General features: G+C 43.3%; 1 protein-coding gene and 1 long non-coding RNA gene across 3 annotated transcripts in view; one reads left to right on the top strand and one right to left on the bottom strand.

Annotated features, from left to right (window-relative positions):
* The window catches only part of MDGA2 (MAM domain containing glycosylphosphatidylinositol anchor 2), a 427,922-nt gene that overhangs the window by 166,548 nt on the left and 236,015 nt on the right, over positions 1-25,359 (top strand). The gene's annotated exons all lie outside the window — the stretch shown is intronic.
* On the bottom strand, positions 474-25,091 carry LOC120982322. The gene is made up of 3 exons (XR_005774879.1): positions 25,066-25,091; positions 22,276-22,285; positions 474-615 (listed from the first exon to the last, which is right to left on the bottom strand). It is a non-coding gene; the product is annotated as an uncharacterized LOC120982322 (long non-coding RNA).

Genomic DNA, 25,359 nt, shown 5'->3' with positions numbered 1-25,359 from the left:
AGCATAAATCAAAATTCTTGTGAAGAGTTGGAGCGGGCCAGCTGCTCCGCTGCTGCATAAAACATCCAATTCAGTCTAAACAGTGTAATTGCTTGTGATCAAGTTAGTAATCTTCAGCAGCAAAACAACTCTTCCCTCTGTACACCTCTCGCATCACAGATTCACAAAACTCATTTGTTTATTGCAGATTTTAGTTTTGCCCCATGGCGCCCCCTGGGGTTGGAGGCAGTGACTCAAGGATAGCACTAGTGCATCATATGGTACATTCTATAAAACTCAGGGTAACCATTGAATACATCTGACAAGATGGTTATTCTCTTTTCAATAACTTTGAAGGAATATTCCAAGTGAAAGTTGGTCGGGGCCCCCCAGCCCGTTCACAGCCACTAGCATAGACCACGACCCCCTTGCTAAGGTTCAGCTATGGCGCTAATGATGAAGCGGTTGTCAGCCCAAGTAAGGCTACTTTCAGCAAAAACGTTTCCATTCCTGATAATACGACCGTCTGCATCCGATATTAACGAATCCGGTTGTATTATCTTTAACATTGCCAAGACGGATCCGTCATGAACTCCACTGAAAGTCAATGGGGGACGGATCCTTTTTCTATTGGATCTTTCCCAATTGACTTGCATTGGATCCGTCTTGCTCTACATCCCAGGACGGAAAGCAAATGACAACATGTTGCAGTTTCCTCTCCGGTCTGGGAACGCAACTAAACGGAACGGAATGCATTTTGGAGCGCTCCGTTCTGTTCAGTTCAATTTTGTCCCCTTTGAAAATGAATAGGGACAAAACTAAAGCCTTTTTATCTGGTATTGAGCCCCTATGACGGATCTCAATAGCGGAGAACTAAAACGCTAGTGTTACACCGCAGAGGCATTACATGCATTATGGTTACAGTCACTCACAGTTGGAGGACACAAATCTTGAACATAATGTTGCAGAACTGGATAGCGGTCTTTTACACCTTAGCCCAGGTCACCTGGTTCTGATTAAAGACACAACCTCTCGCACCGCCCTCCCTCCAGCGGACTCCTATCCATCACACTACCCCCAGGTTGTAATGTCCTGGCCCCCGGCACCACGCCGCCTAGTCACACCACCGATGCTCCTTCATTTACACAGCTATGACTTGATCTTCTGTCTTACTAGGTCACTCCATCACACAACCTCTTTTTGGTGGGAGTCCAGCTCCCCCTCCTAAGGAATTGCTAACTCTAGTCTTTGGCATATCTTTGTCCTGTACTAGTCTCTCAGAACATACATTAGGTATTGCTCTATTTGTCCTGGAAACCTCATTTAAGACTTTCCAGGTGAGACATAGGTCTCCATGAGTTGCTGGCTTGCCAATGTCTTCATTACATTAGTATTGGTTCCTAGTTATGAGTTAAAAGTTTCTGCAATTTTTAGAGTCTCGAGAAAACAGTCATAACCCTACACCAGGTGTCTATTGTCCTAAGCAGCAGTAGAGGTCCTAGCTCTCCAGCCTCCATGGATTATGTCTCAAGGAATGACATGCCAAGTCTTACTAGAGAAAATGGTACTCTACATAAAGAAAAATTTAAAGACGCTTATGTCTACTATTTTTTTTATTGTATTCTACCTCTTGTTGAAACCAAAAGTATAAGAAGTATTCTATAATGTCCTAGGATATCAACCATATCTCCTTCTCTTGCCTACAGTCATGTTTCTGGCTGTAAGACAACTGGCTGCAGAAGGAGCCCTTCTCAACTGCTCTGCTTCCTAAAGAACTGTTAAGCTCCACCACCTTGATCAAGCGCCACTCCTCAAACAACTCTCACTCAAAGATGGAAGCCAATTATAAGAAATTAACTTTTGCATCCTGTACAAAATGTATACAAAAAATCCTGCCGACGAATACGCAGTATAGGTGGAAAACCAGTATTACTGCTTCCCTTTACTTTGTCCCTGCTTATTTCAACTACAGGAGCAGATAGATGGATAAACCAGACAGGTAGATAGATAGATAGACAGACATATAGATAGATAGACTAATTAAGATAGATAGATTAGGAGAGAATAGATAGATAGAGTGATGTCCACTGTGCAAGGCAGGATATGAGCTTTTTTTTTTTATAATCAACTGGTAATTTGATGCCTGAACTCTGATTGAAACACATTTGTAATGTCAAAGTATGTTGGTACCTTCTGAAACCCACTTGTGATGTCACTAAGGACTGCAGGATAGAAAAAAAAACTAATGTAAACCTTAAGAATTGAATTACTGCTGCCCTTTACTTCCTCTCTGTTGATCCTGTGATTACTGCAGCCTTGGCATAGACATAAACAGTTTGGAGGATTGTAATAACAAGGGAGAGATGAAATTATAATGTGAGTTTGTGGTTTGTAGAAGCAGTGACTGGGGTTTGAGCCTCACTGTCTCTGTAACATCTCAGAAAATATAACTACTTCCTGTCACTGAATTAGGAAGGAAACATCTCCTTTATATGCCTGATCTAAGGTGCACAAGTACTGTATGGTGCAAGAGACTCCAAGAGCAATGAGAAGTTTTTATTCTTCACTAGCTTTATATTCTGCAATGGAAAAGATTTTGAATGGTTGGAAACAATTGATTATATTATGCCGATCCATGTCATCATCACAAGACTACAATATAATGGAGCAGATAGATCGCTGGAAACTGTCTTGTTGTAGAGCAGGGGCATCGTGAACATCAGTCATATCAACAGATGTAGCAAAAACCCATGAGAAGTTTTTGATTGTGTCATTGAAACAAATGATGGATTGTAGCTGCAAACATACAAGCACTTTCTGACATTTCTATTCCTGCCTTCATACAACATGACATGTAAAAAAACAGAAACTGCATTTATTATTTCCTGCCGAGGGGGAAATAAGATGTCAGAAGCATCTCTTAGGAGGGATTACGGAAAGCTGTGACCTTCAGGAGTGGTGTAAGGGGGCTGGTTTTTTTAACACGCAGGGATTATTTGATTACACGATAATTAAACAAGATTAAGGGCTTTCAAAAATGTAAAAGTTATTTAATTTACAAATTAAATTACAAATTAAAAGTTTATTGCAGAACAATAAATGTACTTGTATAATAATAATACAAATAGTGAAAACACTGATGATCATTTTCATCCTCATCATCCTGACAATTATCATTATTTGTAATAATTTCTAATAAAATGTTATTATTGCAATTGTAAAAAAATAATAAACATCAGATTTTCTAAAAAAAAAACAATAAGTAAATAATAAATAATAACAATTTACGTTTCTTTTTTCACTGCTGAACTTCAGCAAATGACAAAGACACAGGAGAAGATCAGGGCACCCGATTTCAAGAACATTCATATTAAACTTGTGACGAGAGCTGCCAGAAAGAAAACCAGTAGGAAGCATGATCAGCGGGCTCCCTCCCCCACTATCCAACCACTGATTGACAGTTTTATCCCTACTGACAGTAATAAAGAGAACCTGTCAATCCGCAGTTGGAGGACAGCGGGCGCCAGTGTAACAGGCTTATTTTTAGACTCCTTTCTGGTGAAGTTTAACCAGTGGCGTACATAGAGAAGTAAGGGCCCAATAGCAAGGATCAAACCAGGCTTCCCCCAGAAGGGATTTCCGCCTAAACCCTTTTCAATGACCCTTGGGCCATTTTTTCTGCTGCCTCATTTGCCTAAAGTTGTTCCTTTAGAGCAGGGTTTCTCAACTCGGGACCACCTACCAGTCATGATTTCAGGATTTCCTTAGTATTGAGCAGGTAATATAATTAGTATCCATGCTTCAAGACTTACCACAGGTATTCATTCTGTGGGATATTCTCAAATCCTGACCGGTAGGTGGGTCCCGAGGACCGGAGTTGAGAAACCCTGCCTTAGAGGGTAGAGTCCTGACCAAGTTTTCACCCACAGTAGAAGAGGACATGATCCCAACTGGGTCCCCTTTGCCCTGGGCCCTATAGCAGCCGCATGGTCTGCCGCTATGGTAGTTAACATATAAGGTCGAAGTGACAGATCACAAACATCAGGATTTCTGTCACTAAACTATGCTTTCTTCACAGTGGTTCCCTTCAAATAGCACCAAGATTCCCATTTTTTGCAGGCTTAATTGTAATTGCGTGGGCTGAACTCGTAGGCCATCGAGCACCAGATGCAGTATATCTGTATCATCTTAAAGTAATCTTTCAACAACATTGTACTGTTGGTTCTATTTCTTGATATACTTGGCTAGATCTTAATTTTACTGACACAGAACTCCAGATCACCTGCACAGTCATAGATGAAAAATGACTTTAAGATTCTAGCTTTCTGCAGCCACCACTAGGGGAGCTCTGGAGTCTATTGCATATAGATATATACAGCCACCATTAGAAGGAGATTACTACATACAGATATATACAGCCACCACTAGAGGGAGCTCAGAGATTACTAAATACAGATATATACAGCCACCACTAGCGGGAGCTCGGGAGATTACTACATATAGATATATACAGCCACCACTAGAGGGAGCTCAGGAGATTACTACATATAGATATATACAGCCACCACTAGAGGGAGCTCAGGAGATTCCTGCATATAGACATATACAGTCACCACTAGAGGGAGCTCAGGAGATTACTGCATACAGATATATACAGCCACCACTAGAGGGAGCTCAGGAGATTACTACATACAGATATATACAGTCGCCACTAGAAGGAGCTCGGGAGATTACTACATACACATATATACAGCCACCACTAGAGGGAGCTCAGGAGATTACTACATACAGATGTATACAGCCACCACTAGAGGGAGCTCAGGAGATTACTACATACAGATGTATACAGCCACCACTAGAGGGAGCTCAGGAGATTACTACATACAGATGTATACAGCCACCACTAGAGGGAGCTCAGGAGATTACTACATACAGATATATACAGCCACCACTAGAGGGAGCTCAGGAGATTACTACATACAGATATATACAGCCACCACTAGGGGGAGCTCAGGAGATTACTACATACAGATATATACAGCCACCACTAGAGGGAGCTCAGGAGATTACTACATACAGATATATATACAGCCACCACTAGAGGGAGCTCAGGAGATTACTACATACAGATATATACAGCCACCACTAGAGGGAGCTCAGGAGATTACTGCATACAGATATATACAGCCACCACTAGAGGGAGCTCAGGAGATTACTGCATACAGATATATACAGCCACCACTAGAGGGAGCTCAGGAGATTCCTATATACAGATATATACAGCCACCACTAGGGGGAGCTCAGGAGATTACTACATACAGATATATACAGCCACCACTAGAGGGAGCTCAGGAGATTACTACATACAGATATATACAGACACCACTAGAGGGAGCTCAGGAGATTACTACATACAGATATATACAGCCACCACTAGAGGGAGCTCAGGAGATTACTGCATACAGATATATACAGCAACCACTAGAGGGAGCTCAGGAGATTACTACATACAGATATATACAGCCACCACTAGAGGGAGCTCAGGAGATTACTACATACAGATATATACATCCACCACTAGATGGAGCTCAGGAGATTACTACATACAGATATATACATCCACCACTAGATGGAGCTCAGGAGATTACTACATACAGATATATACAGCCACCACTATAGGGAGCTCAGGAGATTACTACATACAGATATATGCAGCCACCACTAGAGGGAGCTCAGGAGATTACTACATACAGATATATACAGCCACCACTAGAGGGAGCTCAGGAGATTACTACATACAGATATATACAGCCACCACTATAGGGAGCTCAGGAGATTACTGCATACAGATATATACAGCCACCACTAGAGGGAGCTCAGGAGATTACTACATACAGACATATACAGCCACCACTAGAGGGAGCTCAGGAGATTACTACATACAGATATATACAGCCACCACTAGAAGGAGCTCAGGAGATTACTACATACAGATATATACAGCCACCAGTAGAGGGAGCTCAGAAGATAACTGCATACTATTGCTGTAGATTTGGAGCTTTGTATTAGAAAGACTGGCCTGAGGATCTCTGCACAGCGCTTTATACTCAAGATCTTCGCATAACTTCTCACTGACTTGGACCCCCTCTTTACAGAGACCCTATAAAGGCCACATGACCTTCCCCTGTCTCACATAGGCCCTCTGTCATGATGTGATACATCACCTGGCCTTTCACTACATTGCTGAGCTGGTTTGCCATGTAGGATGGTGGGAAAGTTCCATAACATACCTGTATGGATAGGGTTATTAACTTATTAGTAACATTTTCACTCCACTTTTTAAATATTTTTACATTTCGGTTAACATTTTTTGTCTTCCTCAATGACATTTTTGCTGGAGTTTCTCCGCCTGGTCACAGACAGAGCCGGTGATGTCATCGGAGAGTTTACTTTCCAGCAGTGATCCCTTTGCGTTATTAGCATTTTAATGGTGGTTTCTGCAGTCGCCCTGCGCTTCTTGTAACCGGAGATAAGCGGAGGCAATTATTTCATAATGAGTACATCTTAGAAAAGAAGGGAGCCGTGCACAGGAATTTCGCCTCACAACGCGTTTCATGTGGCTTTGTACATGCCTCCATCACTTCACACAGCTCAGACCTACGGGTAAATAATGTTCTTTATAAAAAGAAAAATAAATAACTAAATAAAAATTAAAAAATTCAGCCGTCTCTCAAGTTAATCCCCTTCTTTTTTCACAAACATCTTTGCGGCATTATAGGAGACTAAATCCTCGTGTCCATTAAACAGTCTATTTTTGGCCGCTGCTATCTCCCCGCTACATAATTTTGTATAATCTTTTAAGGATATTGAGCAAGAGTCTGAGGGTGGCGGGACTTATGGCGTATAAATTCACACAGTATAATGACAAATTGAGAAGTGGGCCAGCATTAATCTAAGGATTATGAAAATGAAAAATATTATGTTCAAAAAAGTCCCGAGAAGAATTATTCCTCAGCCGATATCTTTAAATTACAGTCTTTTTTCCTCCTTTAGAGACGTATTTAAATGTCATTAACTCGACAAAGACGTCTCGTGTTCACCTTGTTTTGACTCTTCATAATGTTTTTATTTTTACCCAGTCTTAAAAGAAAAAATGAGAAGGTCACACTGGGAAGTTAAAGAGTTTAGAAAAAACTATGTTCATGCACCCTATAGGGAAATTCTGAGTTAATAGAGGGGGGTCTTCTGTCCAGGATCCTCATCAGAGTGGTCACAAAGAGTGTCTCTCGTCCTGGAGGACCTGCCCTGTCCTGCATTAACAAACATTCCATTGACTTGAATGGGCACTGTGCAATACTTTATTTCTCCAGTGATGGTGCTATAGCTGAACAGGTTTCTTCACAGATTAAAGCTGGATCATCCCAGAAGGGAGACACATTGTGATCAGATATTGTCAAGAGACCATTCTAACAAATAGGGATTGTCAAAAGCAGAGGACCTCTTTACAACCCAACTGGTAGATACAGTATAAGTAATACAGCTTCTCCAGTGTCTTTAAATTGATGGCCATGACTTCTGAATGCAAGTGGTTCTCAAATGTTTCTCCACTCCAGCCCTCAACAAGTAATGTTTTCAGGATTTATTAGAATTTATTAGAGTTCTATGGGATATCCCCCAAACCTCACCTGTTGGGGGTACCTGAGGATTGGAGATGAGAGGCTATGAAATATGGATGTCTTTGCCCCCAGGGAAGAAGAGCTTACAACGGAGAAAGAGGCCTCCATAAAAAAAAAAAAAGACAAAATGAGGGGGGGGGGGGGGTCAGTAGTAAAGAGCAGGTTAATCCCGGAAGTAAACCATCCTTAAAGCATCAAAGGCCAATAAAAGCTCTATGAAGTAGTGACACCTACTTTCTATGAAGTAGTGGCACCTATAGTGTCATGAGGGTACTGCAATGAGGACCAACAGCCATAGTGCCACAGGTGGGTGATCCCTACAAGATGATCTAAACACATAAAACTAAATTTAATTAATCGGAAAAATGTGCAGCGTGCTGGGAAGTCCCCGCCCATAGATCTCTACTTCATGATGGTTGACCTTGACTTCTCACACAATAAAAGAGATAATAAGGAGGGACCAGAACCGAGCGCTGCACCCCTTGGGTGCTGGAGGGGAAACCGGTGACTCGTCTGCACTAATTTGTTTGTAAATATTTTGAGTAGAAGATCTCAGTCTAATGCAGTGTAATTATCCCCTCGTTACCATGTGACGGTCGCGCTGTTTACTTTATATGTGTAAAAAAACAATACTGATAATAACTCATCATAAGATTCCTGAGAGAAAGAGAAAACTATCGGCCCCGTGAACCAAACCACAAAACGTAACCAATCAGAAGAGAGAGACCAAATGATACACTGATGTACTTCAAATGTACGACTACATATTTACATCCTCTTCCTAAACTTACTGTATGATTTATGATTCTTTCTTTCTTTTTCTTTCTTTCATCCTCCTTTCTTTCAGGAGAGAATGGATGTGAAGAGAAGGACAGAAGGAATAGAGGGAGGAAGGTAGGAAGAAATGAAGAAAGATGGCAAGGAAGGAGAAAAGTAAGCAAAGGAAGGAATATAGGAAGGAAGTTCCTATCTTTCTTCCTTTGCTTACTTTTCTCCTTTCTTGCCATCTTTCTTCATTTCTTCCTACCTTCCTCCCTCTATTCCTTCTGTCCTCTTCACATCCATTCTCTCCTTGTTTGTGAGCTTCCGTCCTTCCTTCCTTTCTTCCTTCCTTTCTTCCTTTCCTTCCTTCTCACCTATCTTCATTTTTTTATACATTCTTCCCTTTTAGTCTTTCTCTCCTCTTCTTCTTCTCTTCAATTCATTATTTTTTTCCCCTACTTTTCTTCATTTTTTCCTAACTTTCTTTCTCTCTCTTTCCATCATTCCCTTATTCCTCCTTTCCTTGATTAGTCATTAGTGTTGAGCGCGACTATTCGAATAGCAAATTTTAATGGCAAATATCGGCATGACGAGAATTCGCGAATATTTAGAATATAGCGTTGTATATTCGTAAAATCAAATATTAGTTTTTTTTGTTTTTTTTAAACACCGTACACATCAGGTGATCGTCCCTCCCTTCTTCTAGCTTGTGGGCCAATGAGAAGGCTTTGTCAACGCTTAGCAACATCTATAGCAACCAATAGAAAAGTTGCCTACCCCTTACTATTGCTGAAAATTCTCGAGTGCGAATATATTGGAGCATATAAAGCCTGTGTAATGTTCTGCCGTGCCGACCATTGTCTCCAGTCTCAGGAAACTTATACCAGCTTGAAAAAATTTAGCAACAGTGACCCAATTTTTTTGAATTGCTGGTGGATATCTCTTTTTATAGAGATAGATAGATAAGAGATAGATAGATAGATATTAGATAGATAGATAAGGATAAGTCCCTCAAACCCCTTTAAGATTATTGAACCTATCCAGCCATGAGTCTGAGGAATCCTTTCAATAATCACATTGTATATCTTGCACCAGTGGATCGAAAATAAGTAAATGTATAAAAAGGAAGCGAGGTTTCAGGATGTCTCGTTTTGTGTATGCAGCCCCTGTGCAGACTTACGGGTCTCCATGATTCAGGTTTAAAGAAGCACATGAGAGCAGGATCACTCCTCACAGGCTTAGCTATAGAGGTAGCAGGGGAAGTGGCTGCTACGGGGCCCGAACTCAGAAGGAGCCCACCCAGGAGCAGGAGTGAAAGATTTTACTACAAGGGCCCCCTCAACAGTATTATACAATGACATTATATACAGTAACATACAGTATGTACAGCATGTGTAGGAGACTGACGGAGCGGCTGCCGGGCACGGTCTGAGAGAGCCATCTTGACTAGCCGCGGGAGGAGGGGATGCACAGGAGGAGGGGGTTACTGGTGGGGCCTAGTCAGTTCTAGTTACGCTACTAGTTGTAAACCTACAGCAATGGAAGATTTTTTACCAAATCCATGCGCAGTCACTTGTTTTATGTTACGATACATTGTTGCAGACTTTAACCGCACATCAATTCAGCGCTCGAAAACATTGCACCGAAATGGAAAGGAAATCGGCCGATGGATGAAATAACTAAGACCTTTGATAGTTTGATCCTATATACTGGACATGATTTATCAGTGTGAACGCTGCTGTATGCCAGCCTTATCTTACAGGATGTATAAATGAGGAGTTCTCCTATAGAGTCCATTATAAATGTTATTTCATCTTCTTAATTAAAGTGAAAGCTAATAATATCACAGAACATCGCCCCGCAGGACCTTCTCACTAATGACGCCAGACAGGATTTCACTTCTGCATCTTTCCCCAAGTGAAACGGAAAGTCCTGGAGGATAGACTCCATTACTGCATACAGAGTGCAAGATCTGGAATACGGCCCCCACTTACCATGTGCATTTGGCCCCGGCAGGACCCGGGTGTGATATAGAATCACATGTGCAGTCACATTAAATCTATCACACATAAAATACATTCTAAGGTTCTTCTCCATTCACACCCAAAGCTTAATTTAGAATTCTGCTGGTTTTCTAAAACAGGAATACAAATAGTAGACCTTGATATTCTGTAGATGTAGCAGAGCTGAGTTTGGCCCCATCTGTATAACGACACAAAGCACTTCATATGAATGGATGGAGGGTACAGCAAGAAAAAACTCCATGTGCCCCTCTGTGCAGCCCAACGAGTTCTAAGGGTGAAGGATTGCAGCTCTGCGCGATGCGGCAATCCTGTGTACACCCACTGATATATTATATGATAAGAGGCTCAGCCTGCAACATCGCTTAGCTATAGATACATTCCCTGCAGTAAGGAGCAGAATATTTACTTTGGATGTGATTGGAGAAGAAAACATAAAACCCAAAATCAGAACAGGTTGAACACATTTATGTGAAGATGCCAAAAAAAAATTATAAATAAAAAAAACACTTTCTAAAGACAACTGGCAGAATTATGAATGCAGCTCTGGAGTACAATCCGGAGTGATAATAGTGTTCAAGGGTGGACATAGTCTTTCATTCAGCATCTACAGTCTATATCGTCTGCAGTGATGGGGGCATGGTAAGCTTATCAGTGCTGAATGTTTAGCTATTACCAATATATTAGGGAATTGCTATTTGTGCGATTTCCCGATATAATGCACATGGACTGTTCCCAACCTGTCTCTCCGTATAGCGTTTCCTCAAGAGGATGCAAACCAGAAAACTCTTAGCACCTCGCTATTGAGCGCATGAGCCTGATTGACAGTTATGGCCGGGGAAAGAGGTCTCTGTGTGCTTGTCATAGCAATGGCCCTTCTGGGCAGCTGATGTCCTGCGACGTCTCCAAGCTGTAAATCTAACCTGCCGAGAGCACTTGTGACCCACATCGCACAGAAGTGCTGACTGCAGCTGTTTCCTCAATGAATATTTTACTACAGCTCCTGCCATCACTTCTTCCACTTGTATCTTGCAGATGCTGACATGTTAGATGTATGACCCTTATATGTTGAAGGGATAGACCAATGCAGACAACTCGTTATCAATGATCGCTGCTTTGGGTTCCTTGAAAGAGGGAAGCCCAAAAACAGTTTGCTCCATCCTTCATCTGTGAATGTGGAAGAAGCCTTTGTCTCAACAGGGACCTTCCCATCAGCAAATAAAGAAGGGGGGAAGCAGCTCAAGGGCCACAAAGAATGAGTAGGACAAGAAACAAGCACCAGCAGGGAACCCATTTACCTTTGCCCCAGCAGATAACAATTTAACTCTATGACTGGTATAATTGGTCTTGACAACTAGCTCCATTGATCCGTGTCTTGGTAATATACCCCATTGGTCTCAACCTTGGCGAACCACCCCACTGGTCTTGGTTTTGGCAATGCACTTGCTTAATTGTGTACCTCCTAGGTCTTAGTAATTTACCCCATTGGTTTTGGTAATGTACCCTATTGTTCTTGGTATTTTCAATACACCTCATCGGCCTTGATCTTGACAATATACTCAATTGATTGTGATCTTGGCAATGTTCTCCATTGGTCTTGCTCTTGGTAATGCACTAATTTGATCTTGGTCTTGGTAAAGTATGCAGTTGGTCTTGATATGGGCAAAGTACTCCATTAGTCTTGAATTAGTTTTTTGTCTAGATATTGGACCCCACTGGTCATGGTAATGTAGCCTGCTGGTTGTGGTCTTGATAATATACCAGACTGGTTATGGTCTTGGTAATGTAGCCCCCCTGTTTATAGTCTTGATAATGTACCCTATTATTCTTGAAATTGTTCCCCATTTGCTTTTATCTTGATAATATACCCAATTGATCATTGTCCTGGTAAGGTAGCCCAATGGTTATGGTCTTGGTAATGTAGTCTATGGGTTGTGGCCTTGATAACATACCCCACTGGTCATGGTATTAGTAACTGAACCCACTGATTATAGTCTTGGGAATTTACCCTATTGGTCATAATCTTGTTTAGATATTCCATGGCTTGTTAATGTATCCCACTGAGAATGGTCTTGTTAATATATCTCACTTATGGCGGTCTTTTTAATATGCACTACTGGTCATGGTCTTGGTAGTGTACCCCACTGGTCCTGGTCTTGGTAGTGTACCCGACTGGTTCTGGTCTTGTTAATGTGTCCTATTGATTGTGGTGTTGGTAATATACTCCACTGGTCATGGTCTTGGTAATGTGGTCCCCGGTTGTTGTATTGGTAATGCAGCCTATTGGTCATGGTCTTGGTAATGTATCCCCCTGGTTATCGTCTTAGAAATGTTGCCCCCTGTTTATGTTTTTGGTAATGTAGACCCCTGGTTATAGTCTTTGTAATGTAGCCTATTGGTTATAGTCTTAGTAATGTAGCCCCAAGTTTATAGTCTTTTTAATGTAGCCTATTGGTCATGGTCTTGGTAATGTACCCTACTGGTCCTGGTCTTGTATACAATTGATTATGATGTTGGTAGGCTACCCCACTGGTCATGATGATGTTGCTATTGTACCCCATTGGCCTTGGTTTTACATGACATTCTGAATATTTGTCATGGTGGAACTATCTCCTGAACTTACAATATGCTTTATAAAAAGTCCTAAGACTTTATTTATTTTACCCAATGGAAATGTCTTAAAAAAAACAGCTTTGAGTCTTATCATACATTGAAGACTTTGATCAGCAAAGCATTCACACACAGCCTAAGTAAGCCAAACTGCATGGAAGATCCCATCTGTTTTTCTAATTACTTCCTTCAAACAGTAGCTTCACTTGTTTTTGTCCTAGAGCTTTTCTTGTTGAATCAGCAGCTGTACGCTCTTAAAGGAAAGTTACGCTCGTAGCTCAGAATCTATTGTGTCATTCTCCTGTAATGATGAAGCATTGCCAGAAATCTGCAGCAATAAACCTACCATTAGAGAGGGTTAAAGAAAGCAAGAGCAGAATTTTTTGGTTGAGTTTGTGGGATGAGAAGTTCCTACTGCCCTTCGTGTTCTTCCGCTGTCCTATGAATGGACTCCGGTCAATGAAAGTTCTGCTTCAGACATGATTAAATGGATTTGCGAAATCAATTTTTTTCTCACCTGATTTGGGCTCAGAACGAGTGAATAAAGCTGAGCTGTCACTCACTTGTGATGATTGTGTTGGCAGCTGATCTTTTGTCTAAATATATCCTTCACTGATGGTAATACTACCCCATGATAAGTAGAAGGAGGTTGGTATGGTAAAGCTGGCCATACATGTTGGCTGAACCTGCCAATTTCCGCAGGACTTGTTGACCATCTCAGGTCTATAGGTTCATCCTAATGGCAGATGTCGGTGGTGATAGGATCGGGCATTTTGTTTTTGGGGAGAAAAGACAATTCCTGAGGAGTCTGGAAGGAACAGAAGAGTCTGGAAGGATTAGAAGTGTCTGGAAGGAACAGAAGAGTCTGGCAGTGGCTTCCTCATCCCTTTCTACTGGGAATACATGTGCTTCTTTGGCCAAGCGAAGCATGTACTTGTATGAGGGGAATCAGGAGAGTTAGTAGTCAGTAGTGTTGAGTGAATGCAAAGGATCCAAAGTGGATTGTGTTCCGAATTTCAGGGAAAATTCCATTTGCCGCAAAGCCGAATTTCCTCGTGCTTCATGGTAACAAATCAATATTCCCTGAAATTGAAAAAAATAACAAAAAAAAAACATGCTAACCTCATCCGTTTGAGTGCGAAGAGGCCTTCGTGGCCATCTTGATTGAAGATCCTGCACAAAACCTTGTGTGCGGTGACGTATGACGTTACAAGGCCGGCCACAGTGATGACGTCATCACGCATCGTGCAAGATTTCGAGCAGGATCTTCAATGAAGATGGCTGCGACGGCCTCTTCGCACTCAAACAGATGAGGTGAGTATTGTTTTGTTTTTTTAAACCTGAAAGGCCTCCATTTTTATTTCAGATGCATCTGAGGGCTTCAATGATGGGGGGGGGGCCATCATTGCGCCCACTACTTATACAATTTCTTTGTGTAATTCGGCGAAACAGCCAAATCAAAGTTTTCATAACGTCGCTCATCTCTAGTTGTCAGCCAAACAAGCTTTTGGCCGACATCTATCTTATCTGTATGGTCGGCCTTAGACTTCTCCTCCAGAGGATCCTTCGTTACCCAAAGGCTTTGACGCAATAATAGGACCAAAGGTTCAGACAAACCCAGGTTCAGGTTGCCGACCACCACTTGCCCCTAAGTTCTGTTTGTTATGGAGCGACTCACGGATAACTTATTAGGTCTTATTGATGATGTGTCCTGTGTGTGGAACGGCAGCAGAGGGGCATAGCTATGCGGGGTAGAAGTTGCACCCTGGCCATGGTGACAGAGGAGACCCAAATTCCCCTCTATAACATAATAAGACTCCAGTACTGTGAATGACACATGGTGGACGGGGAGCTTGGTCCCAGATTTCACATGTGGTCCAGTACAGATGCCGGGTGCACCCTTCAGGTCCGATACTGAGTAAGATAACGGAAGCTGCCTCTGCACAGAAGGATTCCAGATAGATGCAATTTAAGAAATAGAAAGATCCAACATTTTTATTTGCAATAACACGGGATTATACGACACTATAATTTATTTAAAGGCACATTACAGGCAGCTATTTTTTTTTTCATGATCCTTCCCGGTGGAAATTGCAGCACATACATAGCAGTCCTGGGAATTGAGAATTACGTCTGACGTCTGCATCCCGATTCCTGGTTTTATGGCCTCGGTAAACAGCTAGGTTAAGTAAATCAATACATCTGTATAGAGATATTCATTACGACTAAATGGCCACATGCATCGGCGGTATATTTTATTTTTATTGTTGGACTCCCAAGTAATTTCCATAGAGATGCAGTTGTGGAAATAAATTCATGAATTACTCTGAAATATCCACATGGTTTGCAGTCCTGCAAATTAGCTACCACTATACAGACAGGATTTCAATACTGAGCGGTAAGAGGAGTATATTGGAGGGGAGCGGCGACCACAGTACAAAATCAGAAGTGAGATGCAATATTTTCATCTACCCCCAACCTAACATCCCTTGTAAGAGAAAGACGGCAGCGTCAATGGGTTGCCGACTCCTCTACAACTGGTGATGTGGTACTGATTGTACATAGATTGTCATAACCATAAGAGGTTTTTATCAGTTTTGACCAAAACTGTGTCTTTTACCAATAATGGTGTTGATATTTAACCCCCTGATTGGAGAAATTAGGGGAATGGATAGGCTGGAGTCCAAATCTGTCTGAAACCCGCAGAGGCCAATGAGCGCATTATTTTGAAGGTAAACCTCAGCGTTACTTGTCTAACGGGGCAGCCATTGGGCGAGGTTTCGGCCTGAACCCCTATGATCATGGCAAGTATTCGCCAAGAGTCCTGGTCATCCATCCACTGACGATTATTAGGTTACATGCAGTAGCTTCCTGCCATAAACTGTCTGACTTATGGCACACCATACACATTAGACAAAACTCTCCTGAAACTATCATTGGGATTGACTGTGAATCTAATATTTATGGGTCCTTCCCACTATTCCTGTGGCGAATGTCTGGGCAAAGAAGGATCAGATATGTTGGATTGGTCTTTATGATGGGCTTGGAAGAAATAGCTGTCACCGTGTGATGGGTATGGCCACCGTAAAGCCAGCTATACATTGGAGATACTGTAAATATTGGTAGCTTTCATCCATTTCCTCCTACTTTTGACCATTATTTGGCCCCATTGGGTTGTCTAGTTGACTTATCAGTGACCGTTGATCTGTCGTGTTGGGCTTAGTGGCTGGTTGTTGGCCATAACAGTCTCTAAAATGTGTTCAGTTATTTTTATTTTCTTGCAGAACCGGGCAATCCTTTTATATATGTTTGTAGTGTAGTTTGTAGTGTTGATCGCAAATATTCTAATCGCAAATTTTTATCACAAATATCGGCACTTTGGGAATTCGCGAAGATGTAGAATATAGTGCTATATATTCGTAATCGTGAATATTCAAGATTTTTTTTCATCAGTAACCTCCCTTCTTGCTTGTGGGCCAATGAGAAGGCTGCAATGTCTTTGTCTGAGCTTAGCAACATCCCTAGCAACCAATAGGAAAGCTGCCTCCCCCTTACTATATAAGAACCTCCCCAGCAGCCATTTTCTGCAGTTTTGTGCAGTTATGAGAGAGATCAGTGACATTGCTGAACTCTGTGCTTTCATCTGGATCCTATTCCTTATCCAATTTCATTAGATAGTTAGTTATCTCATATATATAATACAGATAGTTAGTGGGAGATAGTCATTGTAGGTTATATCTTGATATAGTGTAGCTGATAGGTTCCAGTGCAGAGTGTTAGGCAGTGTGATAGGGATTAGTGTCCATACATACAGCTACAGACATAGCGCTGTGATGTCACAACAATACTTAGTGCACCAACCACTAATATCTACTCAGACCTGATCAAATGCGAAGTTGCATGTATTGCTCGAAAAATATGCGCATCATTAGTGCCGATTTGAGCAATTGCAAAAATAATGACGAGATCACAAATTCTAGAATTCGCTAATTTATTGCGAATATTATGCGAAAAATTTACGAAATATCACGAAAACGAATATTGCCTATGCCGCTCATCACTAGTGGTGGCATCAGCCAATGGTACAGTCAAATGCCGATCGTTAGTGCATCTGTTGGCCACTTCAAGTCAGCTGATCTAGCTCTAGAATCCTTCCTAAAGTTGTGATTATTGTAAAAAATATACTTAATGCTAGCCCATATGGACCAGGTGATGGATTCCCACCTTAAGTTGCCAGTGGAACAGATTATTAATTGGGTAGGAATCTCATATCACGCATCATGACCAAAGTAGATGTGAAGAACATCACAAGTATTAGCCAAGGTGTTCAAAGCTGTCCTACATTTCCCCTGGTTGAGCCCAAGACATTGGACATCTGCTGTTCCTGACGTATCTCAGAGGCATAGCTTGACGTACTTGGGCTCAAATGCAAAAATCTGTAACAGGGCCCCCAGTACCATGTGCCTCTTATAATTCTGGAGGGGTCACATGGTACTGGGGGCAATTATTACCACTGCACCCTTCGCCTATCTCCATGATCGGAGAACCTCAAACTGATAGGTAAGACAGTGTACTTGAGTATGGACATGAAAAAAGCCCATATGTGATGATAGCTCAAAAATACTTAACTATTCTTAAAGGATCTGTCTGGTCAATTTAACGGTTTGCTAATATGGTCAGAATAAGTAAAAAATAAGAGATATGATACTCACCATACCATCCCATGCTGCTCCCATTACCACGCTTCCTGGCCTCAATAGTCTTCTAGTTGTGCCATTCCTCTATTATTCCTAGGTTCTTCTTTCTGGTCAAAAGAAAGGGCTACTGGACCAATCACTGGCTAAGGCGGGTGACCACTACAGTCAGTGATTGGTTGAGCGAGGGGCATGTGCTGAGTGCCAGGTGAGGAGTTAACAAGCCTTGGCCAGTGGATTTAGAAGCAGGGCTGGGCAACAATATAAATATTTTCTCCAGGTGAAGTCAAGCCTAGTGATGGCTCAATGAGAGGTCACCTCCTGTGAGGGACCAGAAAAGGAGCCCAGCAGGGACCTCGGGATGGGATCGGTAAGGTGAGTCTCCTGCATTTCTGGGCCTTTTTACAATATTGTTTGGATCTCTATGTATGTGATGATTTGAGATGTGCATGTCCAGTGCTTGGTACCGGTGTGTGAGGTGATCAGATCATCAGACACTGTGTTTGTGCTCTGGTTGGATTTCGTTTGGTGCACAGCCCTGAGCTACGCTTGATGAACTCGACACAGATCCACCCAAACCTCAGTGCAGCGCGGTTCATTGCGGTGATGCAAATGCTCAATCATCACATCTCAGCTGCTCCTAATGACCCAGAAGCATCTGGTAACTTTCATTATAAATAATCACTTGATTCAAAATCGTGTCATCAGGAGGTTTTTTTTCGTTTTCGGTGAGCGCTGAAAATGAGGCAGGCTGCAATCAACATTTTGGCAAAACTGCTGCCATCAGGACGGGAATTATCTGACATTTAAAGCCCATCTTCGAATGGTTCTCCTAAGGACCATCCAATGATTTGTATGGGTGCTGTTTGTTTTGCTTTATTTCCCTTTAGGTAATTAAATACAAATGTAGCAAATGTCAGCTTGACGCTTAAAGGGAACGGGTTCCTTCTCCTGACATGTCTGTTCTAGTAACTGCTCGCATTCCCCTTGTAATAATAATGCTGGACCCTCTCTATCTTATCACTCTCTATGTTTTGCCGTTCCTCTATTATCCCTGCCGCCAGCAGTCTGCAATAAAAGTCCTCCTGGATGTCACCAGTTTGGGGAGTATCCTACATCGTAGGACACTATCCAATCAGTGCTGCCGGTGGCAGACTGTACAGGACACACCCCCAACAGGTAACACCCAGGCGGACCTTCATTTCTGGCCATTCATTTATAAACGTCTAGCAGGAATAATAGAGGAATGCCACAACATAGCTTATATGAAAAGATTCTCCAGAATTACTGTTGCATGGAGAATGTAAGTAATTACTAACACAGACATGTCCGGAGAGGGGACAGTCCTATTAGCACAAACAAAACCTGTCCTAATCACACAGCAGGACAAGTTACTTCACAACACTGAGCTAAAGAGCTGCCTCATCCTCCTCTCCCACTTGTCCTGAATACAGATGATAAGATCTTTAGCTGAATCTCTGTGGGAATGGAGTTTATGAGGAGACATGAAGTAGAGAGAGGAAGGGGGGGGGGGGATAATGAGCAGCAGCTCTTGTATCCAGTCTACATTACCACAGCCCCACATTACCACAGTCTGGCCCGTCTGTACTTCATGTCTCCTCATGGACTCCATTCCTACAGAGATTCAGCTGAAGATCATATTAAACTCTATTCAGGATCATAATCCCTGGAAAGCAGAGCAGATGATGAGGCAGCTCTTTAAGGGTCCATTCACATGTATCCGTGGATCCGCAAAACACGGACATCGTTGATGTGCGTTCCGCATTTTGTGGACTGCACATCTGCGGCACTTAATAGAAAATGCCTATTCTTGTCCGCAATTGCGGACAAAAATAGGACATGTTCAATTTTTTGCAGGAACGGAATTGCGGACCCGGAAGTGCGGATCCGCAATTCCGGATCCGGGCCGCACATCGTGCGGCCCTATAGAAATGAATGGGTCCGCAATTCTGTTCCGCAAAATGCGGAACAGAATTGCGGACGTGTGAATGGACCCTAACTCAGTGTTGTGAAGTCCTGCTGTGTGATTAGGACAGGTTTTCTGTGTACTAATAGGACGGCAGCCATTTTATTTCTCCTAATGATTGCTCCCCAGACAAAACCAGGCATTATAACTAATAAAAGGTATTTGGGAATATATTTATAATAAACCAATACTTAAAGGGTTTCTGTCACTAGATTTAACCCTATTAAGCTAGCTGATATTAGCGATGTACTAATGTCAGCTAAACCTAACCAGCCTATTCCTACTTGTATCTGTGCCCCCGTTACGCCAGAAATCTAACTTTTATAGGGGGGCGATGTTCCTGCTCCTAGAGGCTCCGTTCTCCCACCTTTGTCGCCTCCCTCCAAGTCCTGATTGACAGGGCCAGGCAGCGCTCAAATCTGTCTGCCAGCCCTGTGCTCTGGCGAAATCTCACGCCGTTCAGTATTCGGCGCAGGCGCGGTGAGGAAGCTGGCAGCCTTTGAGCGTCTTTCCCTCAAAACACATACGGACGTGTGAATGGACCCTAAGGGTTGTTTCACATTAGCAGCAGGGGACTCCGGCAGGCTGTTCCAGCGGGTGAACAGCCTGTCGGATCCGTCCTGCCGCTAGTTCATGTGTGCCCCCGGACTGCCGCTCCGTCCCCATTGACTATAATGGGGCGGGAGCAGAGTTCCGCCGGCGGCACGGCAGCGCACGGCGAGAGGCAGCCGGACTAAAAATACTGCATAAGGCAGATCTATACACTGCACATGCATGCATCTACCATGTCACTCCCTGGTCTCTGGGGGCCGGTTCTGTCCTCCATCCTTCCTGGAGACCGTAGTAATATATGACTTTTCTCTGTAAATTAAATTCCATCCATCGCAGCTGCCATAAAGCGCTCCCACCCCACTGCACTGTAAAGAAAAGAAGTGCAAGTCTCCAATATGGCCGCCCAGTGAAGTTTAAAATAAATAAATAAATGGTTTCAACTAAAAATAAATAAACAAACAAAACAAAAAACTTTTTTTTCTCTTTTCCAGACTTAAGGTTAAAATTAAACACAAGAGATATTCTCTTTAAGACTTTATATAGGAAGCCGTTATTATAGGTGGGTTTGAAGTAAATATGAGCTAAACCTACGTCAAATGGAAATGGAGGCTCAAATACGGGCCCGTTGTCCTTTATGAGGTATAAATGGTTACATAGTGGGAAATTGGAACGTTTTGCTCATCTTTGTTGCCCAGTTTGATGGTAAGCCCCATGGAATACTAATATACATAATACTAATATAGAAAATAATATATTCATGACGTATTCTATAAAGTGACACGTTATAAGATATTGGCCATCTGGATCATATCCAGGTCATACATATGTTAAATTAGGGAAGAGGAAAGATAGAGAGTCAGTGTGACCCACACTAATACATTTTAAATCCTAATTTGGCATGAGAGGGGCCTGGATAAAGAAGAATTGCTGCGAGGTTAATTAAACTAATGACGTGATTGCTATTTTTTTCTATTAATGTCTACAATAGAAGTTACCCCTAAAGCCAGCAAGTACCAAGTCGGCTGAAGGCAGCAGTAAGAAGAGATATGTACATAGTAGAGCAGAGGCCTTCTCTACACGGGGCTAAATGAATGACGTTTAAGTCTATGTACTGAAGTTAATGAGAACAGTGGATTCCCCTTAGCAAAACGTAGGCAAAAGGACACATACGACCACTAGGTACAGAAATCATTAAAATATTCTGCATGAAGGAAAGTCAAGTAATGTATTTCCAACCTGCAGGGCCCAAGAAGTAAGAAGACATTAACACGAAAAAGAAAAGGAAGGAATGATACAAAGTGACGGAACAAATAACTTGGAAACAGCGAGGACGGTATTTATAGAGATGAACGAAACATTGGCTCAAGACAAAAGGAAAAGCTCAAATGTACAAATAAATAGAGGGGATGGAGGGGGCATCATGGTTTGGGGTTGGTGGAGAGAGGCTGGGCTGGTAGAGAGGGCATCATGGTTTCAGGCTTTTGGAGGGGACATCAGATATTTGGGACCAGTAGAGGGGCCATCATAGATTGGGGCTGGTGAAGAGGACATGATAGATTGGGGCTGGTGAAGAGGACATCATAGATTGGGGCTGGTGAAGAGGACATCATAGATTGGGGCTGGTGAAGAAGACATCATAGATTGGGGCTGGTGAAGAGGACATCATAGATTGGGGCTGGTGAAGAGGACATCATAGATTGGGGCTGGTGAAGCGGACATCATAGATTGGAGCTGGTGAAGGGGACATCATAGATTCGGACTGGTGAAGGGAGCATCATGGCTTGGGGCAGGAGAATGTAAGAGCAGGGTCCATAACTGGAGAATGTAAGAGCAGGGTCCATGATCACAAGCTGAAGAGAAGTTGGGTGATGCAGCAAAACAATGACCCAAAGCACACAAGTAAATTAACTAAAGAATGGCTGAAAAAAGATTTGTTTTTTTCAAAGGTCAAACCAGAGTTCTGCTCTCAAGCCTTGGAGATGCTGAGAGATGACCCGAAGAGGGCTGTGCACACAAGACATCCCAGAAATAGGGTATTAATGAACTGAAACATCTGCATAGAGGAATGGTCCAAAATTCCTCCTTAGTGTTGTGAAAATCTTATTTGCAGTTCCAGGAAACTATTGGCAGAGGTGATTGTTGCTGAAGTGAGATCTACACTATAGGTTATTATATTCAAGGGTTCACTTACTTTTTCTCTGCACTGTGGATGTTTGATCCGTGTGCTCAGTAAAAGACATGAGCAGGACAAGTGTCTTGTGCTATTTGTTCAGTTACATTGTGTTTGTCTATAATTGTGACTTAAAGAACAGACCAGAAATCCAAGCTCTGTAATTTGCAAGGGTTCATTTACTTTTTGTTGCAACTGTAGAAATTTCACCAAAAAAATCCATACTTTCTTGGCCGCCCCCAATCTCCTCCTCTCCTTTGATCCTAATCTACAGTCACAACAGTGAGAAATATATGATGGATTCCTATATGTGTCCAAGGAGATCGGCCATTCTCTTCCCCTTCTCACCAACCTCTGTCTTTCTGTATGGCTACTGGCTGTAGCAGGAGCCCTTCCCCACTGCAGCGGGAGACCAGGAATGCTTAGCCCTACGCCCTTTGCTAAGCGCTGCCTCTGGAAATGAACTCCTGAGCTCTCTGCATTATTTCTACAAAAATGTTTGTTTCAGAAGCTGCAGAAAATCCCATTCCATGAAATGTTCAGTTTACTTTTACCATTCATTTCCAGACTTACTGTAGTGTGGAGGAAATGTCACTTTACGCTTGTCACTTCTGGCTGCATCTTACAATCTATGTGACTAAAAAGTTCTATCGTTGCTCCTTCAGTCCTAAGGAGACATGTTTGCAGGAAATGTCTTGACATGTTGACGTGCTGATGTCATCTTCCCGTCTGCTCTCATGTTTAGGCCTCATGCACACGACCGTTGTGTGCATCCGTGGCCGTTGTGCCGTTTTCCGTTTTTTTTCGCGGACCCATTGACTTTCAATGGGTCCGTGGAAAAAACGGAAAATGCACCGTTTGGCAGCCGCATCCGTGAGCCGTGTTTCCTGGCCGTGAAAAAAATATGACCTGTCCTATTTTTTTCACGGCCAACGGTTCACGGACCCATTCAAGTCAATGGGTCCGTGAAAGAACACGGATGCACACAAGATTGGCATCCGTGTCCGTGATCCGTGGCCGTAGGTTAGTTTTTATACAGACGGATCCGAAGATCCGTCTGCATAAAAGCTTTTTCAAAGCTGAGTTTTCACTTCGTGAAAACTCAGAACCGACAGTATATTCTAACACAGAAGCGTTCCCATGGTGATGGGGACGCTTCTAGTTAGAATACACTACAAACTGTGTACAAGACTGCCCCCTGCTGCCTGGCAGCACCCGATCTCTTACAGGGGGCCGTGATCAGCACAATTAACCCCTTCAGGTGCGGCACCTGAAGGGGTTAATTGTGCTGATCACGGCCCCCTGTAAGAGATCAGGGCTGCCAGGCAGCAGGGGGCAGACCCTCCCCCCCGGGCAGACCCTCCCCCCCCCCCTCCCCAGTTTGAATATCATTGGTGGCCAGTGCGGCCCCCCCCCTCCCTCTATTGTAATAATTCGTTGGTGGCACAGTGTGCGCCCCCCCCCCTCCCTCCCGCTATTGTAATAATTCGTTGGTGGCACAGTGTGCGCCCCCCATCGGCCCCCCCTCCCTCTATAGCATTAACAACATTGGTGGCCAGTGTGCGGCCTCCCATCTCTCCCCCCCCCCCCCCCCCCATCATTGGTGGCAGAGGAGTTCCGATCGGAGACCCAGTTTAATCGCTGGGGCTCCGATCGGTAACCATGGCAACCGGGACGCTACTACAGTCCTGGTTGCCATGGTTACGTAGCAATAGTACAATAGTAGAAGATTCATACTTACCTGCTCCAGGCTGCTGCTGCGATGTTAGTGTCCGGCCGGGAGCTCCACCTACTGGTAAGTGACAGGTCTGTGCGGCGCATTGCTAAATGAACTGTCACTTACTAGTAGGAGGAGCTCCCGGCCGGACACGAACCTCGCAGCTCCCAGGTAAGTATGAATCTTTACTATTGTACTATTGCTAGTAACCCGCTGCCACCAATGATCGGGGGGGGGGGGGGAAGATGGGAGGCCGCACACTAGCCACCAATGTTGTTAATGCTATAGAGGGAGGGGGGGCCAATGGGGGGCGCACACTGTGCCACCAACGATTTATTACAATAGAGGGAGGAAGGGGGGGGGCACACTGTGCCACCAACGAATTATTACAATAGAGGGAGGAGGGGGGGGGGGCCGCACTGGCCACCAATGATATTCAAACTGGGGAGGAGGGGGGGGTCTGCCCCCTGCTGCCTGGCAGCCCTGATCTCTTACAGGGGGATATGATAGTACAATTAACCCCTTCAGGTGCGGCACCTAAGGGGTTAATTGTGCTGATCACGGCCCCCTGTAAGAGATCGGATGCTGCTAGGCAGCAGGGGGCAGTCATGTACACAGTTTGTAGTATATTCTAACTAGAAGCGTCCCCATCACCATGGGAACGCCTCTGTGTTAGAATATACTGTCGGAAATGAGGTTTCACGATCTCACTCATATCCGACAGTATATTCTAACATAGAGGCGTTCCCATGGTGATGGGGACGCTTCAAGTTAAAATATACCATCGGATTGGAGAAAACTCCGATCTGATGGTATAAAAGGGACTCCAGACTTTACATTGAAAGTCAATGGGGACGGATCCGTTTGAAATGGCACCATATTGTGTCAACGTCAAACGGATCCGTCCCCATTGACTTGCATTGTAATTCAGGACGGATCCGTTTGGCTCCGCACGGCCAGGCGGACACCAAAACGACTTTTTTTTCATGTCCGTGGATCCTCCAAAAATCAAGGAAGACCCACGGACGAAAAAACGGTCACGGATCACGGGAAAACGGAACCCCGTTTTGCGGACCGCAAAAAAATACGGTCGTGTGCATGAGGCCTTAGTCTTATCTCTTCTCCTAGGAGGTAGTCTTTAAGAAAATTGTCAATTTTTATTGTGCACTCAGCACATTCAGTCCCTGAGGG

This window comes from Bufo bufo, chromosome 11 (genome assembly GCF_905171765.1).
Source record: "Bufo bufo chromosome 11, aBufBuf1.1, whole genome shotgun sequence".
In the NCBI taxonomy this organism is placed as follows: domain Eukaryota; kingdom Metazoa; phylum Chordata; class Amphibia; order Anura; family Bufonidae; genus Bufo; species Bufo bufo.
This window is presented reverse-complemented; position numbering and strand designations above follow the sequence as displayed.